The sequence below is a fragment of the Battus philenor genome, unplaced genomic scaffold, assembly GCF_028537555.1.
Source record: "Battus philenor isolate CCGP_79_NKW_IND1 unplaced genomic scaffold, ilBatPhil1.0.hap1 SCAF_7, whole genome shotgun sequence".
NCBI lineage: Eukaryota > Metazoa > Arthropoda > Insecta > Lepidoptera > Papilionidae > Battus > Battus philenor.
In genome coordinates this window covers 13,732,493-13,749,392 of record NW_027181737.1, presented here as the reverse complement: position 1 = coordinate 13,749,392, position 16,900 = coordinate 13,732,493, and the positions used below count along the sequence as shown (strand labels likewise).

The following is a 16,900-nucleotide window of genomic DNA, read 5'->3' as shown; positions in this document are numbered from 1 at the left end:
AATAAACGAACGAAAGAGGTTCTTATCTCGTTAAGGACCGCTCGGGTCTCCGATAACGTGCAGCCACTTAATTCTCGAACTTAACCGAACGATCACACGAACGAAGGCCCGCCAATGAAAAAAACATCGGACCTTGGTACTCGTGTCGCAAGCGCATTGAAGAATTGAAATCAAAAACAATACGACACAATCAGGCGAGTTGTCGCCGGGGACGGACGTAATCATGTGCATGGCAATGAAGCATCTAGAGTGGGCGGAGATTTACCGCAGGATAAGGAGACAAGATGCAGAAGTGCAAGAGAGGAAGATCCAGAAGTTCCCATCCCGGGAGCGAAACCACGCAGTTCGTCGGAAGAATAACAACAACAATCTGCGGTCGCACGCCAACTGCGAAACTTGCGCAAGAGTCGCAGCAGAGGAGAATAGATGAGAATGAGTCGTTGAATTATGACCGTCAGTTATAAGTGACGTGATAAAAACCGTGCTGTGATTAGTGACATGCTACGAAACGAGACATAAAGTATTATAAACTGTGTATCATTGTTAATGATATAGCTATTGTCTTAAATTACCAAAAGCCACAATATTTTCGTGTATATCAAACCATTTATTTCTTATATATCTGACTTCATTATTATTCAAAGAAACGTATCATATTATCATCGCTAAGTTAGAAAATGTAAGCTTATATCCATCCATAACCAGTTTTTAGTTATTATTCTCTTGAATTAATAAGTGAGACAATCGTCTCTCGTTCTATAAATAAATGATTTTTATTACAATTTAATTTTTTACATTACCGCTTTTTTACTACGATGTTATTCAAAAATGTTTAGGTGTTTATTTTTTATTTTGAGATAGCAAGAATTATATACTTATTTTTATTAATAAATATCATGATTTATTACGTTTTTTTATTTTAAAAACTCATTAAAATATCTTAACGATTTAATTAAATAATGAATGTTTATTATTTAATTTCATAAGAGCATTATTAAAATATAGTAAAAAGTTGTTTTTAAAATATGTATCAAATAAAACAAAATAAAACACAGAAAATTTAGTGTTTTATTTAAATGCAAGCATATTTACAACTTCATAGTTTAGTAGATAATACTAGAGGAGGATAAAAGATATATCACATTGTTATTTAGAGCTAACAAGATTTCTTTTAGGAATGTGTTAAATATAAAAACCGAAGTAAACCAAAACTTCTTTTTCTATTGAAAACAAATCGTCATTTTTAATCATGTCCAAGATGGCGACGGTATTAATATTTAAATTCAAAGACTCTTTATTGAGGTCTATCAATTAAATGGAACTTCGCTTATTTATTGGACTCTTGTATATATCGTTATAAATATAAAATGTTTTATTAATGATTCAGTTTTTAATCACGTGATCAATATAACCTTGAAATAATAAATACAGGGAATGCTCTCAGTAATAAAAAGACAAAATTTCCTGACTGCCAACAACGAGATAATTCGTAGATTGCGTTCTTTTCTAGGACGACAACGCCAACTACAAGTTGCTCGTCCATGTTTACTTGCCATTTTTATGCAGCTACGGTTATACTCGAAATATATCAGTGCTAACATCAATAAACGGCATCTGGGAAAAGAACAAAAAATCAATACTGTCTTGCACGAATAAAAAATTTACTAAAAAACGAACAAAAAATGTCTTTATTTTTTTTTTAATTAGTTCAGAAATCAGAAATTCAAACTTTTTGATGATATCTATACACTAGCATTAGAGTTTTTAATAACATAATGTTATTAAATCAAATTTTCGCGAAAATTGTCGTCGCAGTCAACGTGTTAAATAAAATATCCTATTCGATTTTTAATTTTCTTTAGAAGAATAACTGAGAAAATTTTAACTTTAGTGAGTTTAAAACTAGATACGCCTGTATAATTTAGCTAACAAATAGTAATAAAATACCAATAATAGCCGCATTATAATTTTATTTACTATACATGATTATTGGTTAAAAGCTTTTTAGATTTTAAACGTATTTTCAATCATCCTATATGGAGTTATCACTTCGTAATATGTGTATGTATGTGTATGTATCATTATTTTTCTATTGTAACACGAGACGTCGTTAATTTTTACTAGTACAAAGTCTGCAGAGACATAGTCAACAGTAATTAATTTTAAAATGTAATAACACATATTATTAGTATGTTATCATTGCATTATTTATTATTTCTGAAACCATCTTTAAATAGAGTAGGCACATTTCAAACACTGTTAAAATTCTTTAAAAATAAGAACTACTGGCCTTGCTAACTTATAATGTCAAAATAATTGACGATTCCAAATTCGAATAAATACTTTTAATTCGAGAAAGATATAAGAACTTTTTTTTACTTTCCAAAGTTCGATGCAACAATACCCTTTGTGTAGGTACATTTAAGTGCCTTTGATCGTTACAGTGTAAAAGGTCACCGCCCTAGTGCGCATCACCCTTATCCGGGACCGCTGTCCAATTACAGTAATTGGTGATAAAGCAACACGATTTACAGTAACGGTGCGAACTAGCCGTGGTGGGGTTCAATTTGTTCACTTCATTCTCTACACTATGTATATAATTTTTTCTGAAATAACCTTTAATGGAATGTTTTTTTGTTAATAAGGCTTTGACCACAGGTTCGCAGATTTAAGAAGATCATTTGCAATATAATTGTTAATAATCCTGCAATTCTTTATCGTGATTAATAATACCTATAAAAGCTATGAAGGGGTGAAAGTGTAGATCATTTGCTTTCAATTGATATACGATACACCCTATCTAAATCTCATTGGTCTCAAAAATAATAACTAACGTTATGATTATATAACTAAGAAACATAACAAAGTATTAAAATTAATTATTGTTTTTCTGTCCTATCTACTGTTTTACCTACAAGATATTGGTCTGACGCAATGCAATAGAATAAAATAATGTAACATTTTTCAAAATGGTCACTTTCTACAGGATGGAAACAAAAGACAAAACCGACATTAATCTCTTGAAAGCTTTTTCAAACAATCTGTGTAGTTATTTGTGCTAAAGTAAGTAAATAATGATTTTAAATGCCTCCATAAACAATATAAGAGTTAATTCTTTTTACATTAGCGTTCGAGTCATACAAATTAGCTCTAATTTAGATGCGTTGTTATTGTCGTCAAGTTTTTAAGCGGTCAATTGCTACGTTGAACATGGTAACCTATTTAATCTGTGGTGTAATGACGTGGCGGTGAATACTGTTTTGCTGACTGTCTGTCAAAGACAATGTTGAATGTTTTTATTATTGTAAACCACAGGCAGATTAGTTTTTTTTATGATTTTAATGTTTTTGTTTGACTAACAGAAAAGGAAATATACTTTTTTTAAATATTGATTTATATTATTATTTTCACTTCATTATTTATTTGAAATTGTGTAATTTTAAATTATTTAAAAAAAACATGGCCCCGGTGAGTTTCTGATCTGCATTTTTCTTAGATCTGATGCATTTAATCCGAACAATCTTTCCATCGAATGTTGAATAAATAATATTCGAATTTTGAAAATAATTTATTTGCTCATAAATTATTACGAATTTTCACAGATATTTAAAGATTTCTTAAAAGATACAAACAAATTGCTTTGTTCCAATAAATACTCGTCATTTTGAAATGCAGTAAAACACATATGGAATTTCTAGAAAGTTTTACTAAAAACACGATCCAGGTTATTCTTTACAGAAACTTCTGGAAGGTGTGTTCTGCGTTTAAAGAATGACTATGACGAGTTTACATACGACGCGTCGTTCCTTCGTCAACAACTGTCAATCTCAAAGGGGATAAGACGTTGTATGATTAATTTGTAATTCAAACATATAGATTGCCTTTGTTTTGTTCACTTGTTTTGCCTGAAGCTAACAATTTTATTAGCGACTCAAATTAACAATAAAATAAATAAAGGTTTTTTAATATATCATTATTAAGTTCTATACTTCATAATATATACTATGTGCTGTATACTTTATACTATATAGAACTTGAATCCTTAATCAAACGCACACCTAACATTCACTCCGTAAATATTGTCAATGTAATCTACTTTCGTAATTTTTTATTTCGATTGACTTAGATATACTTCATAATTGGCATGGTAAATATATTAATGTTCATATTATTTTATATATCTGTCAGCTGTAAAGGACCACGGAATAAATAAATGAATAAATAAACAAAGAAACTCAAATACCAGTTAAAAATTACAAATTTTTATAGTTTGTTTTACATAAAACATAAAAATAGTTTACATACACAGTTTTAATAAACATTTTATAATACATTTCTTTGGTCCCCTGATTTCAGTGCAAGGAGAAGCCCTGTGTTACTGAAGTTAGTTCTTCCGTAATAAAACAAATAAATTAGATTGAAAAATTAACCAATAACAGATTAAATAAAGTAGATTGGCAAGTTTAAATTTTAAAATATAAATACTGTAGCTAAAATACAACCTTTTTTGTATTTTTGATGCCTTCTCGTTTACCTTAACAAAAAAAAAGTTAGCAGTGTTCGAGGTCGCGAATAAAAACACAATCGACCTTATTTTCATTCGAGTGACATTGAAATGCAGACAATTTATGCAAGTACGAACACATTCGGCGCACAGTGACATCTGTCGATTCGATACGGAGAATGAAAGGCGCCATTTTAATTTCTATATCTGCTTTTAAATTATTGAACTTAGAGGCTAGGAATATAATATAAAACTAATAACGAAACTAATTTATTTCACCATCACATAAATAGTAACATTAATAGCACAAAGAACACTATGAATGAAGGTATATAAAATATAAAAAGAAGCATTATTCTTCTCTTCCGTGAACTCCGTACCGATGATACGTGAACTCAGTACCGATGAAGCTGTAAAAGCCTTAAGGCTAACAGCATTAACACTAGAACTATCGACGATTGACGTATACCTACTTCTACCGGAGGGGTCAAAATAACTTGTTTCTTAAATTACTAAGAGACATATAAGAAAAGATAGCAAATTTTATGCTTTTATATATTTTGTAATTTTATGAACAAATCTCGAATATAATCTGAATAATAATAGTAATATATAATAACAGTATTTTTTTTAATTATGCATAAAAGTCAAAAACATTTTTTGCAAGTTACAGATATTTTAGCAGAACATTTACCACAGACTCGTTTATGGCATGTACCGCAAATGTTGTTCGTTTTATTATTAGTACACTGTGCTATTTGACACCGTTTACGTTTCATCGAAATATGTGTCTGGTTTTCAGAAACAATAGATTCTTCTCTTCTTTTTGCTGATATACGTCTAGTGCAAAGCACAGGCTTCTTGAGGTTTGACGTTTTGAACTGCCCGCATTGACTTTACGCGACCTTAAACATGCCTAGAAAAAGAAAGTAAAAAGAAACGTCAAAATACATAGATGGAAAAGTATTACCATGCCTTATAATTAAAAACATTATTATTAAATTTGTATTATGCATAAAAAGTTACGTGAAGACGCAAATATTGCAGAATATATCTATAATTTTTTTCGACTTCGAGTGCCGGTCTGGTGTGAAAATCAGGGAGGAATCAATAGCCTCCTTAATAAGAGAAGAAAAAACCAAAGAAGAGTTCCTCCTACTCTGTAGAAAAATAATAAGTATAGTAATAGCTAGAAATAAAAGCTAATAAAAATGTAAACAACATAAATCTAAAAAAATAATGTAAAACCAAGTGATATTGTAATCATCCTATATAGAAATAAAATAAAAAAATGTAAAAGAGTAATGAGGGATGTATGAAAGGCGTTACAGAGCGAAAGGGAAAGACAGAGGAATTGTGGCAAGAATGAAAAGAACGAAAAATCATACGATGTATGAAAGTCGATAATGATTATAAAAAAAATATGTGAAAAAATTAAATAATGTTGAATAGTCCCTGTCCCACACAAGATAGGGGGTACGAGAGGCTCCCAATAGCGGAAGCCATAAAAAAATATCTATTATTTTTATTATACGCAGAATATGTAAATGGTCGCAGAAGGTTTGAATGGGTAAGTATGTAGCTCATTTATGGACAAGGAATATATTATATACTCTACCAAAACACACCCACGATTACAGAAATCATAAATAACATATTGACATAATAATAAGAAATAACGTTTTCATAATTGAACTACATATTACTTTTTTATTAATTTACTGTGTATCCGTGCTAACTTTTCCTGCCAGAAGTTTTTGGCTTATTGCTTTCCAACAAAAAAAAAATGTAACATATTTCCGAGTGACTTTTATTACTGAAAACCCTTATATTTAACCTTTCTAAAAAAACAGAAACCGTAAAAAATAAAATTACATATCACACACACCTTTAAAATTTTTCATGCCACAGATTGTGGTAAAATATTATATTACTTTTATTATCTGTGCCATATAGACACGTCGGAAAGCGTTACACCATCGCACGCTATTTATCCAACAAATCGGTTCACGCGACTTCACGTGGCGTTAAATTAACACCCGCTAACAAGGCGACAAGGCCAATTGTCTAAAGAATATATAAGCTTTTGCGTATTTTAAAATGTTAGTTGTATATACCTAGATGGAAGATTTACTTAAGATATTGTATTTTTAAAAATCGTTATATATAATAATCACAATAGGTTAACATTATGAACCATGAAAAAGACCTTTTTGTGTTTGTAGTAGGCTGTTATCACACCAGGGAGAGTTTTGAAACCTTTATATTGAAGAATATAAAGCACTTCCTTGACCTCTAAAATAAGATATTGTGTAGCATTTGTTATTTATTCATATTTATGTAATACCTTTTCTAACTAAAATTTATATGTATGATTATGTGAATATATGCAAGTATAGTATACTCTGAAATATTTTGTATATTTTAATGTTTATTTTTTTATTACGTACGCCCTAAACTGCCCTCTCCTTCATGTCTCTCATCTTCTCGTAGAGAACGTTGTCTAGTAGAGATCGCCTTTAGCGATAAGACCGTCTCTTGTACGTTTATGTAAATTGTTTCTTTTTTTATTTATTCATATACGTTGTTTTGGTACATTTCCTTATTGTTTTTTTACAAAGAGTTTTAGTGTACAATAAAGTATAAATAAATTAATAGATGTTAGAAAGAAGCCTAATTTGATTTTAGTTTCTTTCGAATTGGCCATTACGGGCTGTATTTCTCATGACTCATACACATATGACAAATGTAAACGGAAAACAACATGAACGATGTGTAAGTTGAATAGATTTTTAATATATTATGACTTAAATTTATTTCAAAAATGCATCTAGCAGTCTATGGTCGGCTAATATAAAAACAACTGTAAGTATTTATTAACAATAATAAAGTTAATATGAATATTATACAGTCACTAGATTTTAAATATATTATATTAGTAATCAGTGGTAGCCCAGAGAACTGAGACTTACTGAACTGGGATTTCCAAGCTCACAAACAGTTTCTGAAGATGGGCAGCACTGTTCACTGCGTACCCTAATACCACAATGCGATCCTGCATACCAATCATGGCGATTATGGTAAATCCCCCCATGGGCGTTTATGGTCTGAAACGTCGAAAAATATAGCGACTATATAATATTATAAAAATAATTTGTAACAATTACAATCTAACATATACAATTAAAAGAACCGAAATAAAATTAAAGATAAAAATTAACATGTAATAGTATACATACCAGATTTGTTTTGTTTAATAAGTAAATTTTTTAAATTTTATATTTGCCAACATTATTACCGTCGTTTTTATACACACCACCTGCACTACACGCAAACCTTATCCTTTTTGATCCTTTATCCTCATAAAATAGTATAATATATAAAATAATAAGTTGTGTTTTAGATCATTCTATATGTAGGTTGTATGCATATTAGCTTCATTGTTTATTGAAAAAAAAAAACTTTTTAATTGTGTACTTTGGATGTATCGTGTGATGTGTGTTATATGAACAAATAAGTACCTGGAGAAAACAAATAAATAAATATATGGAGTGTCTTACTGCTTCTTTTGTACAACTATAATATCTTGCGAATCAGAGTAGTCAAAAATAAAATTGATTAAAAGATTGGGTTTACAATCAATAAGAGTTCAAATAAAAGTTTCAATGTTGAATGAACGATTTTTATGATTATCATTTTAAAAATTATATCTACATGACGCCACACCGAAGTGATTAGAAACATGGGATTTTGTCTCGGGGTAAGTCAATCCAGCTAAGCTGTAAATTGGTCAATGTTCTCTCAATATATTTTCCAAATAAATGCTCAAAACACATAAGTCCGAATAAGATTAAATTTACGCTAGGTTAGTATCAATTTCTACTCGATCATCAACAAAGAATTGACTATAACTAGAGAAGACACTGTTAATTCTGTTAGTTATATATGTATGTTTAAATAAATATATATACATATAATTATATATAACGAACGTAAAGGATTCGCTACAGTATCACATTGTAACAGATCGTATTACATGTTAATTAACACATTGCTCGTTCAGTTATCTTAAGTGTACGAAAAATAACACAAACGTAATTTTAAAATGTCCTTATTAACGTGTCTGCCTGTTCGATGATCGACCTCCAAGTCGTACAGTTCCGTCGACGTGCGGTGTCGTAAAACTTCCTCACCTTAAATTTTGTATGCAATCAATGAGACAGGCAAATTCGTTTATAGTTTCTTGGCCATTTGATTTATTATTTTGTTATTAATTTTGTTAATAACTTAAAATTTTAGTCTCCGGCGATAGTGGTGAAATGTGTTATTTTAATTGTAGCCTATGATTTCAACTATTATCACCATCACCATTAACTCAGAGATAGGACGCCGTTGGTTGTAAACAGGCTTCTAAAATAGATCTCCAAGAGGATCAGATCGTACAGATATCAGACGTACGGAACAAAGAAGAAATTTTCTTTATTCAAAATTCTCTATCATCTAGTAAGGAGACAGTTCTTCCTCACTACTAAAACTCCCTCGGTAGTCATCTTTTAGAACTATGGAGAATTCTATGGCAAAATTCGATCTTTGAAATTTAACAAATTTATGCTATTTTTTGAACAGTTCAAACTACCCCAAGTTCTACGGTTTTGACTCCGTTTTGTTCTTATGAATTTTCAACAAGGCTTTGTAATGTATTTTATGTAAATTTGACTTCATCTTCGTCATCATGTCAACCAAGGCCGTCCCCAAGAATCGCTACGATGATCTGTCTGAAAATCCCGTATCCAATGACTTTCCGCAACCTTATATATGTCGTTCGCTCATGTATAGCGATGATTTGTTAACACGTAATATCAAGCTACCGTTGGCCATCTCTATAGGATTATTTATTAAACATGTATGTAATTTCTGCTTATATCATAACAATACTGATATTTATTACGTCTTTGTTTATGTTATTAGCAATATTGAACTGCAGTTGTTCAGTTTACTGGTGTAATTGTCAAAGTAATGTATCCTGTTTTATGTATTGAAATACAGTATTTAGTTCAAATATTTAAAACATCCAAGATCACAAGTGGGACTGAGTAGTTGGACGTCCATATATAATAGTTATTTCGAAGTTCCAGCTTATTGTTGCTCGTCCAATTTACGCAGAGTGATCTCATGGTATTTTGACGCGAAACCACTTCGCATTGATATCCTCCCTGGGCTGTCTTTAGTGGATGATGGAGGCCCCTCACCTTAACGCCTATGAACTCGAAACCTGACAGGCAAGGAATAGCTTGTTTCAAGAATTATTTATTGGTAACTTACTTATGTTATTAAGTCCGTTCACAGTTCATAATTGACAATAATTTCAAACTAATATACACAACCAAAAATTTTAAACAAGAGAGAATAAAAATAAAATAAGGAATGTACAATCGAATAGCATAAGGATATCACGGTAATTTATTCCAGTGGGATCTTAAAGCATAAGGATGAAATTCAGTCTGGTAGAAATTTTAAAAATCTAAGCGAAAGAGTTGTTTAGTAGTGGCTCAATTATAATTATTTATAAGCCAAGGAAATATGCTATAATATTATAATCCAGACAGTCATTACAAATTATTCATTGAATAATGAATAATTCAGAGAATAAGTATTTACAATTTATTTTGAAAAAATACTCTTGGTATACGAGTATCTTTAGCATTAGTTAAACGTGGTCTTTGTAATTAAGTCGTCGTAAATACGTCCGCAAGGGAAGAGAGAGGGTCGCTTAATGAGGTTTTAATTTATTAGTCGCGATTCATGTCTTCGGTACCCTCATTTAAAACAATGATTTACGTATGTTCCTTTTTTAAAATTACTTCTTTATTTAGTAAATGTCGCTTGGCACAAAATAATGCAAGATGAGTATAATTGAAAGTAAAAATTTTATAGTCTGTGATATCTATTTATTAACAGCAATGTTTTACACAACCCAGGCTATATGTATGGACACGTGACTTAGTCTTTTTAATGCTAATTAACGCTGTATAATAACGCTGTCCCCAGAGCGGGAGTAATTTTAAGAAAAAAACGGTCCTATTGGAAATTTATGATGGTCTATGTTTAGTAGTGGAACTCCTTTGACTGAAATAGTATTATAGTGATGTGTTTCATAAGTGTATCTTCTTATTCAGCCGATGTACGCCCATTGCAAGACAGAGATTTTAATAATATAGGGTGGTTTTTCATTATCATTATGTCAGCTAATAGGTGCCAACTGCAAGGTATTGGCCTCAGACGATGACTGGTTCTGCGCTGCCTTTAACTATGTCGTCGTTTTACCTAGTGCGGAGCTTACCCTGTACTGTATTAAGCTGTTGGTGGTGAGGTGAAAAGAAAACAGCAACTCGGCAACAGTGCTTTACGAGAAATTTTCATCCCCAACGTCTGTTGCACAAACGATGTACCTATTGCCACTTCAGAGCAATTTTTGGAACTACGTCAGTGACCTTGATTCTTCTATATCAGAGTTCCCCAAACTTTTTTGTGTCGTAGACCCCTTGCCATGTTTTTCCGTGTTGGGTAGACCCCCTACTTACCTGATATTGATTTCCTGTAAATTTCTAACTGTAGTGAAGTTTAGGGTTAAAAACTTAAAGTAAAAACACATGTTAATGTATACATTTATTAATTGAATTTAAATTAAAACTACTCAAAATAAAATTTTGTATCTGTTATGTAAAATATGCGTAACATTAAATAAACAATTTTTTTACTTCATAGATACTTGTATAAATAATATTGATTTTTTGATAATATAAGACAGTATGATGTAAATAAATAGGTACTACCAGTGTATGTGTTGAGATCCACTATCACCATTTTCGTTTCATGGACCCCCAAATTTTTTTTCGCTGACGTAGACCCCTCGCAAGTTGTCATAGACCCCTAGGGATCGATATAGACCACTTTGGGAACCACTGTTCTATATAAATCAATAAAAATATGTGGCATTGTCTAAAAAAATTAGTAATACAACTGTCGTACAAGCAAATCTTTGAATTTTATATAAAAAAGGCTTTGAACACGCCTCAGAAGCCTACTTTGATCACACATTGCGTTCGCTGATGACACGTCCGTACCACATTCCGCTTTGATTACCATTTCCTATGATCGGAAATTATTAAAGAGACATTAATTTAAAATATATGATCTCGTATGCATTAGAAAATGATTAATTTCTTGTCGTAATTTAAGTTTCATTTTAACTTTCAACTTCTTACCTTACTTTAGCCATTTCGCTTTAATATAATAATTATATATGTTACATAGGGAGCCATAATAATTTTAAGTTTGAGCATGGTACGGTTTTCAAACGCTGTCTTATAGGTATCTTTTCTTACTTTTTAACCTAAATTTAAAGTATATCATTTTTCTTATAATAGCATTCAAAAGTTTGTATTTGAATTAAATATGTACTACTGATTTGTTAACTTATTTGCAGTGTTGATATTATAATGTATATATCAAACATTTTAAAATATATTTATATAGTGCTACTGTTAAGTTTCTGGCTGACTCTTCAGCATTGCAAGCTGGTGGTAGTTTATTCACGAACTGCCTGCATTGAACTTTTTACATGGTTAAAATAATTGACGATTCAAAAGTGTGTATAAATGCCTACAGGAGTAAAGATATAAATAACTAACTGTGCCCATGTCTTGGTCGGCGTGGAACTTAACAAAAACGGATAATTAGTTTATTTAGTTCTTGTTTTTCATTTAAATATTAATAATAATTTTCTAAAATAAAAGTAACCTGAGTTACTCATTAAAATTTATAAAAATCGGTTATAATATTACAAACAGACACTCCAGTTTTATTTATATACGTTTCATAAAATCTGTTTTTTAAACATTTTACCTTTTTTATCCAATATTTATTTTAATCAAAGTTTTATTGATTATATAAGTGTTACATTACGTGTGGCCCGTCACACATTTTTAAAATTTAAATTGGCCCGTTGAGTAAAAAGGTTGCTCACCCCTGGTCGAGCCGTTGAGTTATTACGGGTGTAACTAACAAAATTTTGTTTCCCATATATTTATAGGTAAATTATATAATTATAAATATAATCTGTATTTTAAAATGTATGTACATCGGATTTCCAATCCTTTCTATAAATCGATGAATGTCCTCTCTATTTATCCTTGGTAAATAAATCCATTTTGCTATATATGGTATGCGTAACTTTTTCCTATAACATCTCAAGGCCTCAATCTTTTTTCTGTTTCTGCTATCGAAGAATATACGACCAGGTTTGCGGCCAATGTAACAACATAACACAAAATAAATTAAATTAAAACAATTTAAGTTGGTTTACAAATCAATCATACGCGACGAACAAAACATTCGATAAGAACCGGATACATTGTCGGGATGTTATCAGTGGAACGACGGCAAGGTTCGTACATTATCAAAGTACTTGCGTCTAATTGAATGTACATAATGTAGTTATATATCCGTTTATTTGAAAAGTTTATCTACAAACTTACTGTTTTAAAACAACTATTAATAGTTACCAGTGTATAGCAACTGTTTAGTGTAAATAACATATTATACATTATATTTAATTGTAATAATATCATGTATAGTATATATAATATAATATATAGTGTATATAACATATAGAACATTGATGTTCGAGCAGCGGTAAACGACCAGGACTTGAGTTTGTTGGTCGCGGATTCAATTCCCGTGATATTATTTTTGAGCAGTGGCAGCTTAGCGGTACTGAAACTTGCGATCGAACCTCAGGGTCGATTCCCGAAATATTCTTATATAAATCGCACTATTTGCATTAATTATATAGGATTTCCACTGCTCACAAACAAATTTTCAGAGGATAGGCAACAGCATCCTCTGCGTACCATAATACCACACTGCGACCGCCAACTCGCCTGCTAAGCGTAGCGATTACAGTGTATTCGCTCAGAAATTTCCATAGATATCTGGACTGAAACTATGACGACAACGAGGTGTATACATATTATTAAAGTCATTTTTCAACTGGTGGTGGACAAGTTCGACATAAAATCATCGCATGTCCAGTAAATTTACTACTTGTGTCATTATATACATATACACACAAAGCGATGAAGTTCTTTTTATATTTTTCATAGCGTACTTCGAGTTTGACACCCGATTTGGTAAAGATTCTTGACATGTTCTCACTGTCCAAGGCTGATTTTGTAAACACGAAATGTTTATAAAAAATTAATCAATCTTTCATTATGTTACTAAATAGGTAGTAGTGAATTCGTGATGAGTCATCGCGGGAACAAAGTCGCGAATGGTCCTTTGTGTTAATATTGCGTGTGAACAAGGAACGCAAGACAAAAACGTTGACGAATGTTATAAATTTAGGCACGAAAGAAAATGACATTGTCTTTGTTCTAGTACGTCTTAAATTATTGATATCGAAATTCAAATATTGAGTTTGGTTATTGTAAATGAGTCCTAAATATACATAACAATGAAAAAATCAAGGAGTTAAACCTATATTTCTTTATCCTTATCATTTTAAAATTGACTTTGTCCTTCGCAAAGAACAAGTACAGTACATTATTTACTTCTAATTATGGCCTAAATTAATTTATCTTTGTTGTAATTACCATTTTTTCACTACATGCATAATTAATACGCGCTTCAAACACATAACGCCATCTCTTATTACTAATGTGTATTTACTGCAATAGCTTATAATGACATCTAGGGAGATTTATAATAAATCACAAGATCACAGTTTAGTAAATATATGTTGGAAGAATAATTTTGTATTTGTAATTAGTTAAATTTGTCCTGTTTATTATATATAAACTTAGACAATTTTAATTTGTATTAAACTTATTGTTATTAATTTAAAGTTAATAAAAACACTTTATAGGGGGAAAACCGGGATACCTGTCATTTTTGAGCGTTAACTATTATATTTGATTTGTTATTTGCTTAATCTTGATGCGATGAACATTCTTATCGATTTGAGGAAGACGTAAAAGTTTAGTCTTTAATTTTCATTGCATTTAATTTCTTAAAGTTAAATTGTTGCTACATTGTCTCATAGAAATTTCATTACATATAAATCTACCTCAACAAATTGTAAGAAGTAATTTATTGACTTAATGCTCTGTATGGAACATTCCTTATTATTTTTAAACATCTTATTACTTTTAATGAATGCTTACGATTATAAATCTAACTATGCGATGCTACTGCCATCTATTATCAAGTTCATTGTATTGAAATATTTCAAGCGTACAAATGCAATGCAGATAATGCCAACGGTCTCTCGTTCCAGACGTCGTTAAATTTTTTTAAAAGTCTAGCCGGGAGTTTGGCATTTATTGTACATTGTGACAAACATTATTAAAATGAAACAAATTGTAATGGTTGCAGATATACTTAGCTTATCTTTTTGCGACAAAATTATACGCCTATAAAAGACTTTTAAAACTTTAACTTATTGTACTCTAACTTGTTTAATTAATAATTTCTAACTTAGCCGAGATCTATTATTAATGCTATTAGTTTAGAGCACATAAACTATTACTTGTAAATTTGAACACTTACAAATTAATAATATTTTGTAGTATATACTTTTCCACAGCTTATACCTGAACTAATATATCCTAATTCTTTATATATACATGTTATTATGTATATACGTGTATATTGGATATTTCAACCTATGTACTGACTCATTACGACATCTCTGGAACCATAAGGCTGAGAGACTTGAAATTTAGGAGAAATTCCATCCAAGAACGGAATTTAAGAAACTCCACCCGCGATAGGGATGGAGGGGGCATTCATCAAGCGACGCGGGTAACGACACACATAGTTTATATGAACAGCTTATCTCGTTTCTATGCAATTATCGTCTTTTTAATTTGATTCTTATAAACTATCTTTAAAGTATATGTCACGCAATTTCTTAATTGGGTAGACATAACAGTTCAAGGCGTTTTCTCTCTACTTTCGTCTATTTTATAATGTTTAAACTATAGTGATGTGGTTCTATAATTTCAGTTATAATATACAAGTTTTCTTTATCATCATCATCATTATCATATAAGCCGACTGAGGCCTCCTGCAAGGTATAAGCCTCTTCCAAAGCCTGCTACGATGTCCGGTCTAGCGCTGCCCGATTGCAGCGACTTTCTGCGACGCGTTTATACTGCCAGTCCACCCAATGGGGGCCTACCAATACTGCGTCTACCGGCAAGTGGTCGCCGCTCGAGAACATTTAGACTCCAACATAGTTGTCTTAATACAGATAAAATAATATAAACTGAAATAATAAAAGAGATTTTACCATTAGAACGAAGACATGAAGTTCCTAGTATATCTACTTCAAACGTGTAATTTTGTATTGAATATATAAATAAAATTTCATGTTACAATCGTAATTGCAAGTGTGACTAATTATATCAATATCGGATGTGTATATGAATGTATGTATAGACAACTCTGCCAACGCGAAAGATAAGGCGATAGAGCAGTTGCGCCCCAGTTTCTTTGCAAGATAATATTGGTATACGAAAATGATAAGAATTGAATCACTTTTATACGATCAGTTTCCTCCGAAACAATTCCTTTTTATAATTACTGATGACCGAATTTTGTTGTGTTGTTGATGAGAGAATTAAAAGCCCATAACATTGCATAATTTGTAATCTTTATTTATAGTAAATGTTTATTGGTCTCTCTTGGCAAACCTTCAGTCTGTGCGAGCCAAGAAGAGGGCTATGTTCAGGATTTCCCTATGAGATCAGCTATGAGGAGTTTCTAAGATCAAAGAATGTAACTAACTTAGCCCGGTGGATAAGTGGGCAGGCCGCACATCACGTAGAACAGATGGCTGTTGGGGTTTGAAGATTCTAGAGTAAAGACCACGAACCGACAAGCCCTGCGTAAAACGTCCACACACAAGTATGAACACAGGCCGATTCTTACAGCAAGGAAGACAATTTGTGAAACTGAAAAGAATTCAAGGATAATCAAGAAAAATATGAGCACCTTGATACGTGTCCTCGCAATGTCTCGACAGCTTCCAGGAGAGCTGACCCCGAAAGAAGTGACTCTCAAACTTTTTTTAAGATCTAAACACAACCTCTTTCGTTGACTTGAAAATGCAATCTTACATAAAATAGTTAACATTTACTTTTCTACACATTGTTTAATATTATGGAGCGTTCACCGTAGTGATCTGAGAGCTCAACGGCCTACCAATCCGGTAAAATAGCAGTAATTAGCGACCCGAGCCATGACTACGACGAACTTTGCTACTTTAAAAGAGGTTATAGGCTAGGCGCACTCTGTTCACTGACACCTCAAACCTGTGGAACCTGCAAA

At 31.3% G+C, this 16,900-nt stretch overlaps 1 protein-coding gene across 2 annotated transcripts in view; it reads left to right on the top strand.

Moving 5' to 3' along the window:
* Nucleotides 1–16,900, top strand: part of LOC137931236 (four and a half LIM domains protein 2-like) — a 230,379-nt gene that overhangs the window by 77,612 nt on the left and 135,867 nt on the right. The window lies entirely within an intron of this gene.